The sequence below is a fragment of the Macrobrachium nipponense genome, chromosome 39, assembly GCF_015104395.2.
Source record: "Macrobrachium nipponense isolate FS-2020 chromosome 39, ASM1510439v2, whole genome shotgun sequence".
In the NCBI taxonomy this organism is placed as follows: domain Eukaryota; kingdom Metazoa; phylum Arthropoda; class Malacostraca; order Decapoda; family Palaemonidae; genus Macrobrachium; species Macrobrachium nipponense.
This window is the reverse complement of record NC_061099.1, coordinates 48,987,813-48,998,992: the sequence shown is the minus strand read 5'-3', so window position 1 is coordinate 48,998,992 and position 11,180 is coordinate 48,987,813.

Here is an 11,180-nt window from a genome sequence, read left to right as displayed (position 1 = left end):
CCCTGGTAGGCGCCCCACCTGGCGCCTGGCAGGAGCCCTCAGGCGCCCGGCGCCTCGATCCTATATGTATCAATATTGGTTGGAGCCTGTCGCCTGGTAGGCGTTTTGCGCCTGGCAGGCGCCTCGTCCGAGCTATCTGAAACTTCTGCTGGACGGGATTTTTTTTTTTTTGTTTTTTTTTTTTATAGGAAGGAAGCGTCCATTCTCCGAGGAGGATCCTTCTTTAATACTCCCACCAACGAAGATATTTGCTGTTGCATTTCCTTTAGGATCTTCGTAGCAACGTCTTCTTTCTCCATATCTGATCTAGGGGAAGGGGGATTTGATGAATAAATCTCTTTCTTTTTCTTCTCAGGTGGATAGTCCTCTGGAAAACTTTCCGGGCTAGAATCCAGAGCTGTGAATTCCATGATCTTTTAGAAGGTCTCGATAGCTTGTCAGAACTCCACTCTTTTTTCGATGAAGAATCGGATGACAAAAAAAACACTGTTTTAGGATGCCTTTCCAACGGCTATCCTTGGCAGTCTGGACGCTACTACAGAACCTGCCGAGGGGACGCCTGACCGGTGGTGGGGATTCTCCGAAACCTCCGTACGGCTTTTGACATTCCTTCTCCTCTGGGCTTGGGAGCTTGGAAGAGGTCTAGACCTGGGAGCGAGACAGAGCCGATCAGACGCACCCTCCACTGCAATGGGGAACACTATATTCACTTCTTACCTTTTAAGAGCTCGCATTTTGAGCTACATCCATTTATCTTCAAATTTGCAAATATGAATTTGTAGTTTCTGTGGAGTAAGAAGGTGATGAGGATGCAACAACTACTATACTGCTAATACTCTAACTGCTCGTTAGCACAAAAGCTATTAAAGCTTCTAAAGGAAGCGTATCTAGTTATATGCTTTTCTGGCTTCCTAAAGTAGGAAATTAGTTTTATATTTCCTCAATAAAGTTCTAACAGTTATTACACGTATTAATGAAAAAATATTAATATTTCCCTTTCTTGCAAACTATGTGAGTGTCTACCGAAAATTTCGGTAGTTACACGTCATATATTTTTCGAAATATTCGAAGCCAAATTCATTATAAAGTTAATAAAAGCTTATGCCGAACCAAAGACCCAGTACTTCCCTGCAAAAGACAGCCCAGAAGATCGATGGCGATGAAAAACTAAAATCAAGTCAGGAGGTACCGCAAACGTATGTTTACAATATGGGCGACAGAGAAAATCTGGTTCTAGAACGGTAATGGTTCCTATTCCTGCCACCCAGCGGCAGGGCGGTAGATCACCTGACCTACCTGTAGCGTGTGCTGCGAAATTCGAATTTCTGTCGGGGACGACGGAGTCTATAGCTAAGTATATATCTGACAGGTAAGTTGAATGTATAAAAGGGATTTTGACGAAGGAAAAATCTATTTCTGGGTGATTGGCTCGTGTCGCCCTATGAAAGGATCCTTAATATCATTCCTTTCTAGGTAAAATTCAATCTAAAATTACCAGAGAAAAACAAAAATTAAGAAAATGTTCAGTAAACTGACCTCCGCTCACTCTTAAAAGAAGTGTCGGTATAGGCAATAGGGGCGAGTGGGAACACTACCACGAGACATTCACCAATTAGAACTTCCAATCAGAATCCCCACAAGAGAGAGCTGATACCAACGGGCGATGCGGCCGCTACTACTACTACTAGAGGACGCCACGGACAACGCGCCCTAGCGGACATCCTTAATCTAAAACATCTTGTCCTGCAGGGGGGGTAAACAATACAGGGTGGGTTTCATAGGGCGACACGAGCCAATCACCCAGAAATAGATTTTTCCTTCATCAAAATCCCTTTTTCTGGGCTCAGCTCGTGTCGGCCTATGAAAGAGTACCAGAGAAACAGACAAGATGAAAAAAAGGACAAATGAAAGTCAGTTGTAAAATGAGGATATAATATAAGTAAATCAATTACAGCATATAAACTAAGTACTTAAGTCTAACTTATTCTAAACAAGTACATAAAGAAAGTTAGTAATGTAAAGTAACTTAAAATTACAGTAAACAGTAAATTATAATAATGCAGTGTAATTTTATTAACAAATAGATTTACTTACATAGCTTATTTACAAAATATACAAACACATTGTGTCCTACCCTAGCATAAAAATAAGGGTAGGTACACTGAAGTACATTATCAGTACAAAGTGTGGATGTCCCTAGCAAAAAAATAAGGACAATCCACTAATATGATTTCAGCGGCTAAAGCTAGGATATCCGAGTAGCATGGCGATAGGGTGAGGCATGTTGGATGAAGGTAGGTAGAAAGGAGACCTGGATCTGTACTACGACTACTATACAGTATCAGGAGAAACAATGTTTCCCGCTGCTACTGCTGAAATTTTAAGATTCCAGACTTTAGATAATGACGTTTAAAGACTGTCGGAGATTTCCATCCAGTATACTTTTTAAGATCCTCAAAGTTCATATGTTGAAAGTAATTATTGAGGTGGCTACTCCCCTGATGTCATGTGCTTTTGGGAATGAATCAGGATTGGCTTGTTTAATGAAGTAAAGGATTTGTTGTCTAATACTTTTTTACTGACAAAGTACCACCTTTTTCCCTCATGAAGAGAGAACCTGAGGATCTTGAGGATGTACGAGATAGAAAGGCTCTTAAAGTTGATACTGGGCAAAGAGAAGGGTCTTGCGGAAGTGGGATGGACTTTCCAAGGGGCCCACCTTGCAGAGGGATCCTCCATTTTTAGCCAAAAAAAAAACTACGATCCGGAGCAAGCAGAAACTTCTCCTGAGGGAGGAATTCCACCATGACCCGCATCTCTGGATAGAGCCGACAGTTCTGAAATTCTAGCTCCTGAAGCTAGGCTTAATAAGAATAATGTCTTTCTAAGAAGCATTATGAATGTACAAGACGAGTTGTCCAGTATACTGAAGCTAGTTTTTGAGGACATACATTTAAGAACCATGAAACTGCAGTAGGCCTTTGAGAAGGTCTAAGTCTAGCACAGGCTTTAGGAATAGACGTGAAATAAGATTCAGTCAGATCTATCTGAAAACCTAACTAGAAAGATCTTCTTCAAAGCCGATTTATGAGTAGTAATAGTGCTAGCTGCTAAACCTTTTTCAACAAGGATCTGAAAAAGGATATAGCTAGATTAACTGTCATGGTTGTAGTGTTTGATTCTTTCAGGAAGGATGCTAATTTTTTAACAGCTGAGTCATATTGTCTAATAGTTTGACTCTCTCTTATCTGATTCTAGGAAGAGGATATTTTGTGGATCAATATTAGCATCTTTATTAGCCGCAAACTTCATGAAGTCCATAAAGTTAGGGTCTGAAGAATTCCTGAGGAAGCGAACACAGTCCTCATTTGTACTGATTGTGACCGCTTGGGATTGGGAATCCGTTGAGGTCGGAGACCCAATTCCAGAAGAAGAGGATACCAGTTGCTCTTGGGCCAGTCCGGTGCAATCAGAGCTACTATTCCCTTGAAAGTCCTCAGCTTGCTTAAGACTTTCAAGAGGAGATTCACTGGAGGAAAAACATAAATTTTTCTCCACTGATCCCAAATCTAACGACAGGGCGTCCGTGGCATAAGCCAGAGGGTCCAGGTTGGTTTGGGGCCACATAGCAAGGGAGCTTGTGGTTCGCTTGTGATGCGAAGAGATCTATCTTGGAGACCTGGGACTCTCCGGCATATCCACTGGAATGACCCGTCGTCTAGGACCATTCTGATTCCAGAGGGACTGACCGGGACAAAGCGTCTGCTATCACATTTCTTACCCCCCGCCAGGTGAGTGGCGGCAGATCCATTTGTGTTTTGTTTCTAGGGCAAAGATGGCTATCATGACATGGTTCACATGCTTGGATTTGGACCCTCCTCTGTTGATGCAATGAACTACCACTGCACTGTCCAAAACTAGCCTTAGATGAGACTTTTTCGGGGAAGCAGTCTCTTCAAGGTAAGAAATACTGAACCTGTTTGAACTGGGAATATCCCCCCCCACCCGGACAGGGAGGCATCCGTGTGAATGGTTAACACTGGAAGGGATATGAAGGGGTACCCGCTTGGCTAAGTTCTTTACTTTTGACCATGGACGGAGTTGATTGCGAAGGATCTGTGGAATTACTGACAACTTGTCTCGAGATTTGGCTTTTGCTCTCGATCGCCAAACTCGATTTATATCTTTTAGCCTTGCTTTCAGGAGGATATCTGTCACCGAAGCAAACTGAAGGGACCCTAGGATTCTTTCCTGGCTTCTCCTTGATGTTTGTTTGCATTTGAGAAATTGTCTGACAGATTTTGCTATTTCCATTCCGTTTGGCCACTGGAATTGACAGATTGTGGGAAGACAAATCCCATTGGATTCCCAGCCACTGAAAACGAGACTCCGGAGTAAGTCTGGATTTATTTTTGTTTATCTTGGAACCCCAGATGTTCCAGAAAGTGAACTACCTTTTTGGTGGCTTTGAGACATTCCTCGACTGTTGTGCCCAGATCAACCAATCGTCGAGGTATGCTGCTACCATGATTCCCTGAGTTCTCAATTGCTTGCACAACCACTTCTGCTATATTTTCGAATGAATACCCTGGGGGGCTACATTCAGACCGAAGGGCCATCACTTTGAATGAGAATGTCTGATTTCCTAGCCTGAATCTAGGAATGGGCGGAAGTGTCTGCTATAGGGATATGATAGTATGCGTCTGTAAGATCGATGGAGCATGTGACGGCTCCACGAGGAAGTAAGGTCCTTACTTGCGAGAGGGTAAGCATCTTGAACTTGTCGCAACGAATGAAAGAGTTTAGCTTTGACAAGTCTAAGATTACCCTTCTTTTTGTTGAGCCTTTCTTTGGCAACGCTGAATAGCGACCTTGAAATTTTAGATGCTTGACTCTCGCAATAGCTCCTTTCTGAAGGAGTTCCTCCGCATAATCTGTCACTTCCTTTGATGGTATTTGGCGGAATGATTTGATTGGAGGAGGATCTTTGATCCAACTCCAACCCAATCCTTTGGACACTATGCTCTGTGCCAATTGCTGAACCCCCACCTGTGACGGAAGAGGAACAGCCTCCCTCCTACCTGGGGAGCCTCATTGTTGATGGGCGGGTTGACCACCACGCCTCCTCTGAACTGCTTACTCCTTGTCGCCCTCCCTGCGCCACGCTGGCGAAAGTAGCCTCTCGCCCTACCTCTCGATTGTCTATTAAAGCAAGGGAGGGTAGGCCTGACCTTCATACGTAGGGTTGAAGGCCCGGCGAGAGTGCGTAGGAGGTCGAAGGTTGTGACTGAGGAGCAGCAGGAGGATGGGCTGGTTCTGCTTAGAAGTAGAAGTTGTCCCTGTTGGGTAACCGGGACGGCCTGAACGAATTGCTGCTGTTGCTGGTGTTTCTGGTAAGGCTGGAACCTTTTACCAGCTTCTTTGGTTTCTTACCCAGCAGTGGGGATGGATTCTTGCTTCCTCTTAGATGAAATACCCCACCTAGCTCTAAGGCTCTGGTTGAGCCTAGCCGCCTCGTGGTGTACTTCATTTACAGCGGACTCTGGGAAGAGATCCGCTCCCCACATGCTAGAAGCCAGGAGTCTATTAGGCTCGTGCCTAATAGTTGCACTCCGCAGAAACGTGCTTTCGGCAATTCCTCCTAGCTTGGAAGAAGTCGAAAAGCATCCGTCTGAACCGTCTGAAGCTGGGATTTGGCCAAGATTTTAAACAAAGGTTCCGTGCCATACGAGAGAGCAGCCATCTCTGTTATAATCAGCGAATTGAGGGACCTGCCAAACCTAGTTCGCGCGTCGAACTCCGCCTGAATCAAGGAATCAGGCAGCCTTGGAGCTTTTCGCCGAACTGGTCCATGGCGCAGTCCGGTTTGAGCTTACCAAGCGTGAACGTGGCTGGCAAGTTCTCCCACAATTCTCCAAAAGCTGGGAAGAGCGGAGTAAGTAACTCTGCCTTCCTGTTAGCTGTGCATGGGCTCATCCTTGAGGACTGCCTGAAGAGTCGTCTCTACTATTTTTGTAGCGAACGGAAGAGAAGCCTCCTCTTCCGTCGCAAAAATAGTGAAAGGACTCTTGTAAGCCTGGAGCTTGGTGTTTGTACACTCCCAGTCCTCAAGGCAGTGAACCCATTCACGTTGAGCATGATCCCTACTGTAGAGAACATTCTCCCTCCCCTAGAGATCTTGTCCTCCCTAGTAAGCGCCGCTACGGTCAGCCTAGCATAGCCAATGAAAGGCTGCATCAAACCCGGAGGATAAAACTCGAAGTCCTCAATCCTTCGAGTTCCACACTCCGGATAGAGATCATACCATCCTTAAACAAACGGAGCGGTAACCGCGGCTACTCTCCATGGGTTCTCCATAGAAGAAAGCTGGTAGTGAGTCATATGTGGCAGCTGGAAAATACCAGCACTTGTTACTGGGGGAGAGCTGAAGGGGGACCTGAGAGAGCCCAGCTACTCGGTCCTCATTCTCTCTAACTCTGTTAGAGAGATCTTGGATGGACTGGCCCGATTGAGACAGAGTGCTCGACAGTTGTGCGAACATCTGCTCAAACTTTGTCCCCAGGGCGGAGACTTGAGAGCCGACCAACTCACCCACCTGTTGCATCACCACTGCTGAGAAAGCAGTGGGATCAAAGGTGCTTGGGGTCCCGCTACTCCAACCGGCGTTACCGGAGTGGATGCGGTGGAGGCCGGAGAAGGCATTGGCTCGGCGGGAGCGCGAGTTCCTTCTCCTTAGAAGACTTGCTTCTAGAGCTCTTCGAAGTAAGAAGAGCTCGGCTTGGCCTTCACCGCGTCAGCATAAGAAGTCGAAGACTTCTTAGCTGAAGAAGACGAAGACGACTTCTTAGAAGTCGTCTTAACTAGGGTCTTCGGTTCTCTCTGTCCCTTCACCTTTGGGGTACAGGAGAGATGCGGGAGAGCGCGCGTAAGGGGATCTAGAATCCCACAAAGCCTGGAAAGAAGCACTTGAAGAAGGGACAGGAGAAGATCCAGGAGCGCGCCCAGGAAAGACCTTGGGCACCCGACACACCTACCTCAACCAACAAATCCTCCGCACCTACCGCCATAGGCTCAATGTTAGGTCCAGGGTAGAACGACGTCCGGGACCGACTCCTGTGCGCCACGACCCCGAAAGGAAAACTGCTGCATCTCTTGCTGGATGGAGGGCTATGAGAGGGGCTGTGGATAAGGGTCAACGTACCCTGTTGACTTGCCCCCGGGGAAGATCTGAACGGCCAGCCTACCCACGCTTTCAGGGTTGCAAGGGCGACCTCCCTCACACCAGCAGCCGAAAGAAAAGGCGAAATGAGCTTCTAATGGCGGGACGGGGTTAACAAACTTATGTCTAAGAGTTGTTAGTAAAACGATAAAAAAGTCTATAATCGACTTACCCCCTCCACCAGCTGACTGGCCAGGTCGTAGCAGATGGCGGGCAGGCTTCCGGGTGCCAGACGATCATATCGTTGTACGGCGTGGCACATGGAGCGTGAGACCTGCACTCATCGTGGGCGCAGGGGGTCGTACAAACGATCGCGTTGCAATCCCAGGACCTGACAGTTGGTAGCCTGTAAGTGGGAAAAGATACATAAGTATTAGGAGAACACTTACAGCCTAACAGTTGCTCCGCTGGTGCCGGAGCGAGAAAGTTAGATTAAACCAGAGCCCCGCCATAATACGTGTGGTAGTAAAATGGTTGGTTGTCCTATGGCATACGGCGGAAGACAAGAATAGAATCCAACCAGGTGTGGTGGTAAAATGAAACCACGACGGATAATGGCGGGATGGTATACATATGAATAATAAAATTATACAAATCATCGTAAAATTAGGGTATATCCTTAAAAATAACAATAATTATCAAACCTTTCCCCACCCGTCTACTAGAAGAGTGCCCGGGTAAGAAGCAAGCTCCCTTCCGGTAGCGGGGGAGAGATGCAAGGATATAGTAGGCAAGCAACCGACCACTAGTAGTGACCACCCCGCCCGCTGGCGGAGCCAGTAATCTATAACCAAAGGTGCCCCGGCTGCGGCGGAAGGCTCCGTTCGTTATAGAAGGGAAGGTGGCTGAGCAACTGGGGAAGGGGGGGGGAGGGTCCTCGGCGTAACACGGCGGAGAGAGAGAGGGGGGGGTGGCCTACTCCTCCCCGTCCCAACAACTACCCGCTCGGAGACCCGGTACCCTATGAGTGGTCGCCCTATACCCCCCGCTGGGAGGAACCCCTGGCCTCCTCAGAGAGAGAGGGAGGAAGGCAACTGAGGTTGTCATGGCAACCAAAAGGGGCGACCCCCAGGCGCCTCCCTATACCTGGTAGGGAGGGAAGGGGAAGGGGAAGGTGCGATGGAAACACGTGACCGCAAGTGGCCTAAGCCGCGAAAGCAACACAACCGTGGTAGGGCCACGTGAACCAGGCTGTACCAATACATGGGACATGCACCTAGGCTAGCCTACCCCCCCCCCCAAAAAAAAAAAACCCTAGAACTAAATTTACATCGTAAAGATGGAAAAGACACTTTTAGTAGAAAAAAAGAGAAAAAAGAACCCAGGAGGAGGCAAACTGTTCCGAGGAACAGAAGCCTACTCGGAGCCAGCGATAGCCGATGAAGAGCAAGAGCCGGGATGCTGGGCTGGAACATAGAATAGCCCTAAATACCAAACTAAGAGAAATGGTAAAGGGCTAACCTAGCTAAAACTCGATGTAAAAAACGATGAACGTGATATAGTAAGCCCATAGTATAAGAAGTCCAGTATGGAGGACCGGGAATTCTTAACGAGGCAGCATGGCGCCGCCTACGAGACAACCGGGAAACCGTATAGGACCTGACCTATTAGAAGGAAAATACTGGTTCCCGGAAGACTAAAATACAGTAAAACATTACTTATGAGGCACTTAACTTAGCCGTTGCGATGGCAGAACGTTCCATGATAGATGGTGAGATAAATCCTCGTGAAAATAGCACAAGCAAGAAAATGCGTCCGATAACGCTGGCGCTAATAATTAGAAGGATGTCCGCTAGGGGCGCTGTTGTCCGTGGCGTCCTCTAGTAGTAGTAGTAGCGGCCGCATCGCCCGGTTGGTATCAGCTCTCTCTTGTGGGGATTCTGATTGGAAGTTCTAATTGGTGAATGTCTCGTGGTAGTGTTCCCACTCGCCCCTATGCCATACCGACACTTCTTTTTAAGAGTGAGCGAGTCAGTTTTACTGACATTTTCTTTAATTTTGTTTTTCTCTGGTAATTTTAGATTAATTTTACCTAGAAAGAATGATATTAAGGATCCTTTCATAGGCCGACACGAGCTGAGCCCAGAAAAATGCAATTGTAAGCTAAAACTCTTACATTCTAGTAGCATTCAATCATTTACCTTAATTTTTCAACATACAGGAAGTCTCTAGCACAATATTTCGGTTTATGGTGAATTTTTGAAAAAAACTTTTTCCTTACCTCCTCGCATGGTAACTCGGCTGAAAATCTCAGAATTTTTTTAGTCACCTTGTCATAATTTTCGCAACGCTTTTCTATTAGGCGTTACATAAAGTGTTATACATGAAATTTTGGCAATTTCATGTAGAATACAACAAAAATAACTCATGGTTGTAGCTTTTATCAGTTAGAAATATTTTCATATAAATCATGATAAATGCCAAAATTTAACCTGTCAAATTTGACTTGACCGAAATGGTCGAAAAATGCAATTGTAAGCTAAAATTCTTACATTCTATTTAACATTCAATCATTTACCTTCATTTTGCAACAAATGGGAAGTCTCTAGCACTATATTTCGATTTATGATGAATTATTGAAAAAACTTTTTCCTTCCCTCCGCACGAGGTAACTCAGCTGAAAATCTCAGAATTTCTTTAGTCACCTTGTCATAATTTTTGCACTGTTTTCTATTAGGCGTTACATAAAGTGTTATACATGAAAATGTGCACAATTTTATTTAGAATACAACAAAAAATAACTCGTGGTTGTAGTTTTTATTAGTTTTGAAATATTTTCATATAAACAATGATAAATAGAAAAAATTTGACCTTCGGTCAACTTTAACTAGACCAACATGGTCGAAAACTGCAATTGTAAGCCAAAACACTTACAGTCTAGTAATATTCAATCAATTACCTTCATTTTGCAACAAACGGGAAGTCTCTAGCACAATGTTTCGATTTATGGTGATATTTTGAAAAATAAAAAATTTTCCGTGCTTTATGAATTCATGCCTTAATTTTGTTATAATATTTTCTCTGTGTTGCTTTGATTGTTTTACAATTTGTTATATACCAAAATCATCACAATTTAGTGTACAATAAAAAAAATTAACTCGTTAGCTTTAACCGTTTTGGTCACAGCGTGATTTGTATACAATTATATATGAAATTTTTTTTTTGTGCTGTCATATATTTCAATATTTATATATGGTAATGATATTTTTTGCCTTTCTGATTGGTTGCATACTAAACTTCAGGCAATGACAAAAAAAGGAGCCAAAAATGAACTCTTAATCTTAAAAACTAAGCGTGCTGTGATTTTTTGAAAAATTTTTTTTACCACTTCTGTGCTAACTCCCGAACGCCGCCGGCATACGGCAGACACTTTTGTAAATTGAGGCTCGGCATTAAAGGGTTAATAAGCAATACAACAAGATTACTAGAAAAAATGAAAATTTCAATGAAAAGTAAATTTTCTATTACAGCATAATTAATTGTTTCTCATACAATTAAACTACTTTTACTTGGCCTTTAATGCACCTGTGTAAAAATCCCCACATAGTACAGTCTCAGAAGAGAAATGATTGCTCCTTGGTAGTTGGTCCACAAATGGTACAGTACTCAGGTAAGCCTCTTCCAGGCCTCAAGTTGTGGTCAGGCTCACATACTGTTTTGTTTGAGCCTGTCTCAGAACACATGTTGGAAGGCAGACATGGTAAAGGTATTGATCTAAATTTGAAATATGATTTTTTAAAATAAAAACTTTACATCAGTTTCATAAACCACCTTTTACTTTTACCAAGCCTGAACATCAGCTTAAAAGATAGAAAGCTCACTGCTACCCTTGTATAGACCTGAAGTGATCTGGAAGAGCTATTAGAGTTGTGAAAGGGATTGTGTCCAACAAGCTGTGAAAACTACAAGAGGGGAATAATGGAAAGTCTAATTCTTTAAATGGAAAAGGTGATGTAGAAAT